The 9739-nt window shown below is 45.0% G+C and overlaps 1 pseudogene across 1 annotated transcript in view; it reads left to right on the top strand.

Annotated features, from left to right (window-relative positions):
- The window catches only part of LOC306671068 (biogenesis of lysosome-related organelles complex 1 subunit 6-like), a 343174-nt pseudogene that overhangs the window by 47738 nt on the left and 285697 nt on the right, over positions 1 to 9739 (top strand). The gene's annotated exons all lie outside the window — the stretch shown is intronic.

Raw genomic sequence — 9739 nt, 5'->3', positions numbered from 1 at the left:
GCAATACAAAGCATCCCTTGGTACCAAACATACTCGTTTCTAAATTGGGACACAGTAGACATTATCAAAATCTTACCAATGCACTGAACTGGAATTAACTGATATGTGAGAAAGAAGGTTTACTATAAATAAATATTGGGGCAAGCAAAAGATAAAAATTAGAGAGTATTTGACAAGACTTTTTGAAGCTCATTATAATAGAAGCCTTAATTAACATGTAAACAAATAGAACGTTTGGTTTAATTGGACTTTATTAGGCCTTCTGAAAATAAATTTATGTAATTCATAAATACATGTCTGTTGTGAAAAATTCAAATATTCAGAAGTATATGATCTCCCTACATTACCCTCAAAAAAAAAAAAGGTGGGAGAGATCCAATATGGTGGAATAGAGGCAGTCCCATTCCTGGCTGCTCCGTGGAGTGAAACCAAGAAAGCAGACAGGCAGCTTCTCCACAGGGTGAGTGAACAAAAAAAAAAAAGGTGGGAGTACTATACTGGAACCCTAAAACTGGGAATTCAAAACAGATTAGGGGCAGAGGAGGTTGGATATGATAAAATAAGGGAAAAAATCCCCAGGAGCAGAGCAGCTGCCACAACTGGGCCAGAAGCTCAAGCCAGAGAGGTCCCTCTGTGAGCATAGTAGATGGGTAAGGGAATTAAAGGACCCACATTTTTGGGAGGCCCAAGGTGTGTCTGGGTATGGTGCATTTAGAGACCAAGGACATTGCCCAACAAACCTGAAGGACGTGATGCATGACATCCAGAATGTTGGGAAAGAAGCCACTATCTCTCCAGATGGCACTGGGGGAACAAATGAAGGAACCATTCTGCAGCTACAGCGTCGGGGCCGGCAACTGAAGAAACCACCTGGCAAACCTGAGTTTGGCCTGAAATACAGGTCCAGTAAACACACACTGCACGACATAGAGTGTACTAAGAGACTAGAAGAAAAGCAAACATGGAGAGAGGTTTATATAAGGGAAAACTGGTCTCAGAAACCCCCCTGGCTCTATCCCTCCCCCTTCAATCTGATTGCTTGCAGGACCAACTGGGAGAGACGCAACTGGGAAGTGGAAAGGTGGGGGTGGGAGAAATTTTTTGAGACTGAACCTGAGACCAGGAAATTTGGGGTCTGCAGGTGACCTAGGAGACTAAGAATTGGCTCCCTCACCATAAGTGAAACCCAGGGAAGCCCTGGGATAAAGTCTCCAGTGTGGACCAGCAAGTACTGGGCACTAAATGTGTGCTGATTGAAAATCTCCAGACTAATTGGCATTCAGTGAAGGAGCCTGGAACCTGCCTAAGCCTAAACCCTGCCTCCAGGAGCTCTGCCTATGGGATGACCTCTCTCGCTCCAGCAATCCAGAGGGTGGAGCATCACACTCCAGAAGACCCACCTAAAACTGCTGAGGAGAGAAATCGAGAATCTTTTGAAATCCAACAGAAAGAATTCTTTAACTTCTCATCAAAAGATTTTTTTAAAAACTAGTTTTCACTGTTTAATTGTGACCTTAATGGTACACGAACATTTGTACAGTTTCTATTTTTTTCTTCTCATCTCTAGCATTTTTGAAGCTAATTATTTTAATGGATTGATTTTTGTGTGCATTAGGATATTTGATTAGTATATTTTAGTTTTCTTTTGTATTCTTTTATTTTTATTTTTAATTTTTTAATTTAAATTTTTGCTTTATGTATATTATTTTTCTGTTTCCCTTGATCTCTCTTTTCTTCTGCTAACAGCCAATCTCTATTCTTTCACTCTTCCTTTAATCTCTTACTTCTGTCCTCTCTCTTCCTCCCTCAGAATCATCACATACTATATCACTTCTGTTCTCTCCCTGTCCACCATTTGAAAATGTAAACCCTTTTGCATACTTGCTATTTTTATTATAGGCATGATTAATCATATCATTTGTTTATTGTGATAAATAACATTGTAGATGTCATAGTAGGAACTATTTGGTTTAATGCTGTAAATTGTTTGCACTGGGTGTTGTTATTGTATCCCCCTAAATAGTGAGGTACTTGAAACCTTCAGGGATGCTGTAAGTCCACAAAATAGACTGTTTGATGAGTAGACACACAAGCTACATGAAAAAACAAGGGAACAAATTGGCCCAACCAAACAAATATACTCCAATAACTGAATCCATTGATGCTACAGTGGAAGAAATGTAAAAGAAGGAGTTTAGGATGTACATAGTTAAACTGATCTGCAAAGTAAAGGATGAAATAAGAGAGCAAATTCAGGTAGCTAAAGATCACTTCAATAAACAGATATTCTGAAAAACACCAAACAGAAATCCTTGAAATAAAGGAAACAATAAACCAAATTAAAAATTCAATAGAAAGCATCACCAACAGACTAGATCACTTGGAAGACAGAACCTCAGGCAATGAAGACAAAATATATAGTCTTGAAAATAGAGTTGACCATGGAGATGTTAGGAAACCATAAACAGAACTTCCAAGGATTATAGAGTAACATGAGAACACCAAATTTAAGACTTATTGGGATAGAAGAAGGCACAGAGAACAAACCAAAGGAATGCACAATCTTTTCAATAAAATATCAGAAAATTTCCCAAAACTAAAGAATGAAATGGAAAATCAAATACAGGAGGCTTACAGGACCACATATATGCAAAATTACACAGACACACATCAAGGCACATTATAATGAAAATACCTTGCATACAGAATAAGGATAAAAATTTTAAATGTTGTGAGAGAAAAATATCAGATTACATATAGGGGGAAATCAATAAGAATCTCAGCTGATTTCTTTAAGCCAGAGCATCAAAGGTAGGAGGTACTGAAATAACATATACCAAGCTCTGAAAGAAAATGGATTCCAGCCAAGAATCCGATATCCAGCAAAATTGTTTCAGATTTGAAGATGAGATAAAAACCTTCCATGATAAACAAAAATTAAAAGAATTCATGACCAAAAAGCCTGTTCTTCAGAATATTCAACAAATTATTTCATGAAGATGAAATGAAAAAAAAAGTGAAAAATCAGTGAAGGGAGGAACTACACTAAAGGAATAGTCAATCAAAGGAGAGACTAATTCAAATTAAAAACTAGAAATAAACCAAAAGGACTGGGAACACAAATCATATCTTTCTTTTTATGTCATTTAGTTTTTATTCATAATCCATAAACTTAACTCTGCGATCCAGCTAGACTTGGGAGGGAAATAAGGAAAATGTAGCTTGCCATCAATGGCAATGTCAAAGAACATGGTAGAGTTGACCATGGCTGACAGAACGACCACAGGCAACAGCAATGTCTTGAAAGCCAACAAATCATATCTTAATAATAATCGTGAGCATTAATGGCCTGAGCTCATCAATCAAAAGACAAAGACTTGCAGATTGGATTAAAAAACAAGACCCAACAATATGCTGCCTGCAAGAGACTCACTTCATAGGAAAACACTTATACAGACTGAAGGTGAAAGAATAGGAAGAAATGTATCACTCATATGGAACTCATGAACAAACAGGATTCTGTCCTCTAAAAGGGACCAAGTTATGTAAGCTATATAATTGTAATTATATAATTGTAATATTACCTTATACATTTTTAACATCTGTAGGGTTGTTTTGATAGCTCTCTTTCCATTGATATTTTTTCTTACTTTTTTCTTGATTAGACTTGTTAGATTTTTATCAAATTTTAGCTGTATTTTTTTCTATTTCACATTTTTCCACTGACTCTTATTGTAAGGTTCCATATGCAGTCCGATCCACACCAAAGATGGCCCCTGAGCGGCTTCTTCTTCCCATAAGTCTCGGCTTCCCGCCACCTATTTTCCCGCCGGCGGCAAGCCGGACCAATCAGAAACCCACACGTCACTTTCTCCCTTAACCCGGAAGCCCCAAGAGTATATATGTAAGCCTCATCTTGTAATAAAGCGGACTTCTCCGGTGACTTGCCAACCGTCTCCATCTTTTATTGGTGCCGAAACCCGGGACGGAGTTAGCCTTCAACGGCACTCCGTTCCTCTGTTGGCAGGCCACCCTCATCCTCTTGCTCCGGCGCTAGCTCTCGACACTCAACACCGGCTTTGAAAATTCGTAAGTTTCCTCCTGGAAGAGCACACCTTACCTCAGCTATACGCGGGAGTACTAGCCGTGACCGTCCGGTAGCCTCCCGACGCTGAGTTAAGGGGGGACAACCTCCCACCACGACCTTCATGGTCACAGTGGACCCCTGTGCCCTTCCGTCAGAACACAAAAGAGGCCAATAGAAGACACTTTATGAGGAGTGAGGAGCTTAATCTACCCCCGGGGAACCCCAGTCACCTTTCCTCTCCAACTGCCTAAATCCAGTACTGGTAACCTCGTGGCCATCCGGGTTCCTTACCCCTTTGGGAATAGCGATCGAGGTGACAATCTCCATCGCGCTTTCCCTTCCGTTCCGTCTCCGGAACCTCCGGATCCTTCTCAAGGCATTGGGGACGCCCTTTACCTCGCAGACTGCTCCCTCCTCGCCCGAGGTCTTCCACTCCCTACACCCTTCTTCCCTCTAACCATGGGGACCTCCCCATCTTCCCCGGTGGCAGACACGCCCCTCCAGTGTCTCCTCAAAAATTTAGGACCTCTTTCCCTTAAGCCTGACATCAAACCCAAATTATTGACAAAATTCTGCACTCAGGATTGGCCCCATTACCCTCTAGATAACCAGAATAAATGGCCCCCTGAAGGCTCTTTAGATCCAAATCTTTTAAGGGACCTTTTCAACTATTGCCAGTGCCTGAACAAGTGGAAGGAGATCCCTTATGTCGAAGCTTTTAGGTTACTATCCCAAAACCCCTCACTTTGCACTACTTGCTCTCCCTCCCAGGCTCTTCTGGCATGTAAGATTGCTTCCCCATTGTCCTCCCCTCCCCCATCCTCCTCTCTTGATTCTTTTGACCCAGCCGATGAGCCTCCCCCTTATAGGGCCCCTCCTCTCAACCCTATACTCCCGGAGCCACCTTCCTCCCCTCTCCCCCCCCCCCCCGCCGCCTTGGCTCCCGCGCCCATAGCTCCTACACCCACCGCTCCGCCTATTTCCTTCAGCCCGCCGCTCACGCGCTCCCATGGACCCCCTCCGGCCCCTTCCACTTTTATGGCCCCATTAAGGGAGGTAGCTGGAGCTGAAGGTATTGTCCGTGTCCACGCCCCCTTCTCCCTGGCTGATTTATCTCAGATGGAGCGCAAACTGGGCTCCTATTGAAGCCAGAATTGGGAACAGGTAGTTAGTGTAGAAATAGGGGATCGGGTCAAATCGAGGAAATGGAGGCCATAAAATCATCTGCCTCTGGAAGTTGGAGATGCCCCTGGAAGAATGGAATGTCAAGGATCTCCGGAGCCCATTGATTACCAAATTTACCTGCCTTTATCAAGAACTGCAAGCAAGAAGCTGCTAATTAATGCCCCCTGGGCCCTTGCCTGCCTGAATCACCTTGTCCCTCCCCCTGCCCATGGCTTTTCACTTAATGCAAAACCAGGCCTAGTCACGTAGGCAGGAAGGAGAGATAAGGGGGGGAGAGAACTGGAGAACAAAAGAGAATTTAACCTATAAAAGATGTAGGGTGCCCGCACTTCTGGGGACTTTTGAACATCAGCCATGGCCCCCTTCTCCCTGCCAGGAGAAGTCTGTATTATTAGCTTTAAATAAAACCTGCTTAACATGCTTGCCTTGGCGTGCTTCTCTAGTGTTCAATCTTCAACATTAGAAGGAGCAGAATTCGGCACCGGTAAACGGCGGTATCACTATTCCTCCGATCTTACCACTTACATAAAGGAACCTGACTTATCCTGACCAATCTAGTTAAAACCCTTTCAGCTGCAGGAAAAAGAAAAACCCACCAGGAAGTGACTTATCCTGACCAATCTAGTTAAAACCCTTTCAGCTGCAGGAAAAAGAAAAACCCACCAGGAAGTGACTCAACAATAAGAATTCCAATGGATTTTACAAGCCTACAGCTTAACTTTTAAAGATATATTTATGCTCCTCGCCAACACCCTCCTGACCGAGGAACGGCGACGAGTTTGGGATGCAGCTCAAACTCATGTGAATGAAACACATCGCACAGACCCTACTTTCCCTCTAGGGCCTGAAGCGGTCCCAGAAATCGATCCACAATGGGACTACAATACAAATCAAGGCATACAAGCCCGAGATCGGTTTGCCTCGTGTCTCATTGTGGGTTTAAAAAAGACGGCCCGCAAAGTAGTTAATTTTCAGAAGGTCCAGGAAATTATTCAAAAAAAGGATGAAACCCCCACTGAGTTTCTACAGAGGCTTACTCAGGCCCTCAGGCAATATACCACACTGGACCCGGACACAGATGAGGGCTGTCATATCTTTATGACCAGTTTCCTAGCTCAGTCCTACCCCGACATTAAGGCCAAATTAAAAAAATTGGAACATGGACCGGCAACTCCTCAAAGTGAGATTCTGTCGCTGGCCTTTAAGGTTTTCCATGGACGAGATGATGAAAAAGAATGCCTAAGGCATAAGGCCAGGCAAACTGATTTACTAATGGTTGCTCAAATGATCAGGGGGACTCTTCATCCTGTTCCCCATTCACAGAAATTCCCGATCCCTACAAGGGCCCCTCCTGGAGCTTGCTTTAAATGTGGAAAAGAGGGTCATTGGTCACGCTCCTGTCCTCAGCCACGGCCCCCCAATAAACCCTGTCCCAAATGTAAACAAACAGGACATTGGGGCTCCGATTGCCCCTTCTCCCGAAGGGGTGAAGGGCCAATCGCTAGAATGCCCCCCTCTTGTCCTCCGATAGTGGGATTGGCTGAAGAGGCCTGACGGAGCCCTGGGCCACACCCGACCCTCAATATCACCACTCGCGAGCCTAGGGTAACCCTTGTAGTGGATGGCCGGTCTGTCACCTTTTTATTAGATACAGGAGCAACCTTCTCACTTTTGACAGAGTTCCATGGTGCCACCACTCCTAGTTCCACTCCTATTGTCGGGGTAGGAGGAAAACGCATATATCCACTCAGAACTCCCCCACTTCTGTGTCGCCTTAAGAATTCCTCTTCACATTTTATCCACTCCTTTTTAGTCATGCCTCAATGCCCAATCCCCTTGTTGGGACGGGACATTCTTTCCCAATTCAAGGCGTCTATTTCCTTCCCACTTTTCGATGCCTCTACTTCCTTTTTTATGGCCCTATTGCAGGATCCTACCTCCTCACATCCACGTATCTCCCACCCTGTTAACTCCTCAGTTTGGGACACGGACAATCCCTCCATAGCTCAGTGCCCCCCAGTCTCCATCCAATTACGGGACCCTACCAAATTTATTCATCAGCCTCAGTATCCCTTAACCACCTCTACCCTTCTCGGACTTTCTCCCATTATTTCTGACCTTCTTCACAAAGGATATCTACGTCCCACTCAGTCCCCCTATAACACCCCCATTCTGGGTATAAAAAAACCCAATGGTTCCTACCGTTTGGTACAGGACCTCCGCTCCACAAATGCCGCTGTCATACCCATCCACCCTCTTGTTCCCAATCCCTACACTCTACTCTCTCTCATCCCAGCTTCTTCCACTCACTTCTCAGTTCTGGACTTGAAGGATGCCTTCTTTTCCATACCTCTAGACCCTTCCTCACAGGACCTTTTTGCCTTCACATGGACCGACCCCCACACACGACACTCCGAACAGCTCACTTGGACGGTTCTTCCTCAGGGTTTTAGGGACAGCCCACATCTATTTGGACAGACCCTCTCCCATGACCTCAAAAATTTCCACCCCACTTGTCCTCTTTCCACACTTTTGCAGTATGTTGATGATCTCCTTCTCTGTAGCCCTTCTTGGGATATCTCTCAACGGGACACGGCTGCCTTGCTTAACTTTTTGGCCCAACATGGATACAAAGTGACACCTTCTAAAGCTCAAATCTCAGCCTCCCAAGTCACTTACCTAGGGTTCTTACTCACACCACAACATAAATCCATTACAACTGACAGGAAATAAGCCCTTTCGTCCTGGCCCGTACCTAAAACCAAGGCTGAAATTCTCTCTTTTTTGGGCTTAGCAGGGTATTTCCGTGCTTGGATCCCTAACTTTTCTCTTTTAGCCAAACCCCTTTACGATCTCTCTAAAGGAGACCCAAATGAACCACTCCCCTCCTCCCCTAAAACGCCTTTTAATAACCTACGTCTCAAACTCCTATCCGCCCCTGCATTACACTTACCAGATTTAACAAGGTCCTTTCTTCTCTATGTTCATGAAAATCAGGGACAGGCCCTAGGGGTACTGGGACAAATGCAGGGCCCCACATTTGCCCCAGTAGCCTATTTATCAAAACAACTTGACCCCACAGTAAGGGGATGGTCCCCTTGTCTCAGGGTCCTTGCAGCTGCCCAAAAACTACAGCAGGAAACTTTTAAACTTACTTTTGGAGCCCCCTTAACTATATGCTCTCCACACCATCTAAAGGATCTCCTAGCTGACAAGTCCCTGCATACTTTACCCCCCTCACGAGTTTTAGCCCTAATTACTTCCTTTTTAGAAAACCCTTCTATATCCTTTCAATCCTGTTCTCCTCTCAACCCAGCCACTCTTCTTCCTGTTCACCCTACCCCAGAGCCTCCACTTCACAACTGTCTAGAAACATTACAATCCTTAACTCATTCTCCCTCTACCATTGTCGAGGGCCCCTTACCCCATGCGGATCACAATTGGTTCACGGATGGATCCTCATATAGAAGTCCAACAGCCCCCAAAGCTGGTTATGCCATAGTCTCCCTAACAGCCACTATAGAAGCCCAACCTCTCCCTCCGGGTACCACCAATCAGCAAGCTGAACTTATCGCGGCAACCCGAGCATGCATTCTGGCCGAAGGGAACACACACATGCCTCCTGTTCGCCGACACCGGTACCTCCTAGTTTTCCTAGATACCTTTAGTGGCTGGATTGAGGCATTTCCTACTACCAACAAAAGGGCCTCCACTGTCGCCAATCACCTCCTTACCTCCATCATCCCACGCTTTGGGATGCCTACCTCCCTTCAATCGGACAACGGACCGAAATTCACAGCTCAAGTAATCCAATCTCTCTCTCAATCTCTAGCCTTACCCTGGCATCTACACTGCCCATATCGTCCCCAGGCCTCAGGTAAGGTTGAAAGAGCAAATCGGTCCATAAAGGAGACTCTCACCAAACTTTCCCTAGAACTCCACTTAGACTGGATTCGCCTCCTCCCTCTGGCACTCTTTAAACTACGCTTACTTCCAAAGAAACCTACCAATTTGTCCCCTTTTGAGGTGATGTATGGAAGATCTCCTGTACCCCCCGGAATCATTCCTACCTCCCTAAACATCCCAAATACCCTCAGCCTTCCTCTCCTTTCTCACCTTAGAGCTGAACTTTGGAAACATCAAGACTGGTTACTTCCCCGTCCTCTTGCAACCTCCCCTCCTCCCTCCTTGAACCCAGGGGATCTTGCCTATTATACTCCACCAACCACACCTGAACCCTTATCTCCTAAATGGCTGGGACCATACCCAGTAATCCTTAGTACCCCCACCGCAGCTAAACTCATCCTACCTAATAACGAGACCACTCCTTGGATCCATATTTCCAGGTTAAAACCCTGCCCGGCTGACCAAGGAGACTCACCCCCTACTCCTCTGGATCCTGACCCTATAAATACGGGCAAGCCGAACATCTACACCAGTTCCGTGGATCCCTCTAATCCTTTGAAA

The sequence above is a fragment of the Sciurus vulgaris genome (genome assembly GCF_902686455.1).
Source record: "Sciurus vulgaris genome assembly, chromosome: 10".
Classification (NCBI taxonomy): domain Eukaryota; kingdom Metazoa; phylum Chordata; class Mammalia; order Rodentia; family Sciuridae; genus Sciurus; species Sciurus vulgaris.
Note: the sequence above shows the minus strand (reverse complement) of the source record. Positions and strands in the feature narration are given on the sequence as shown.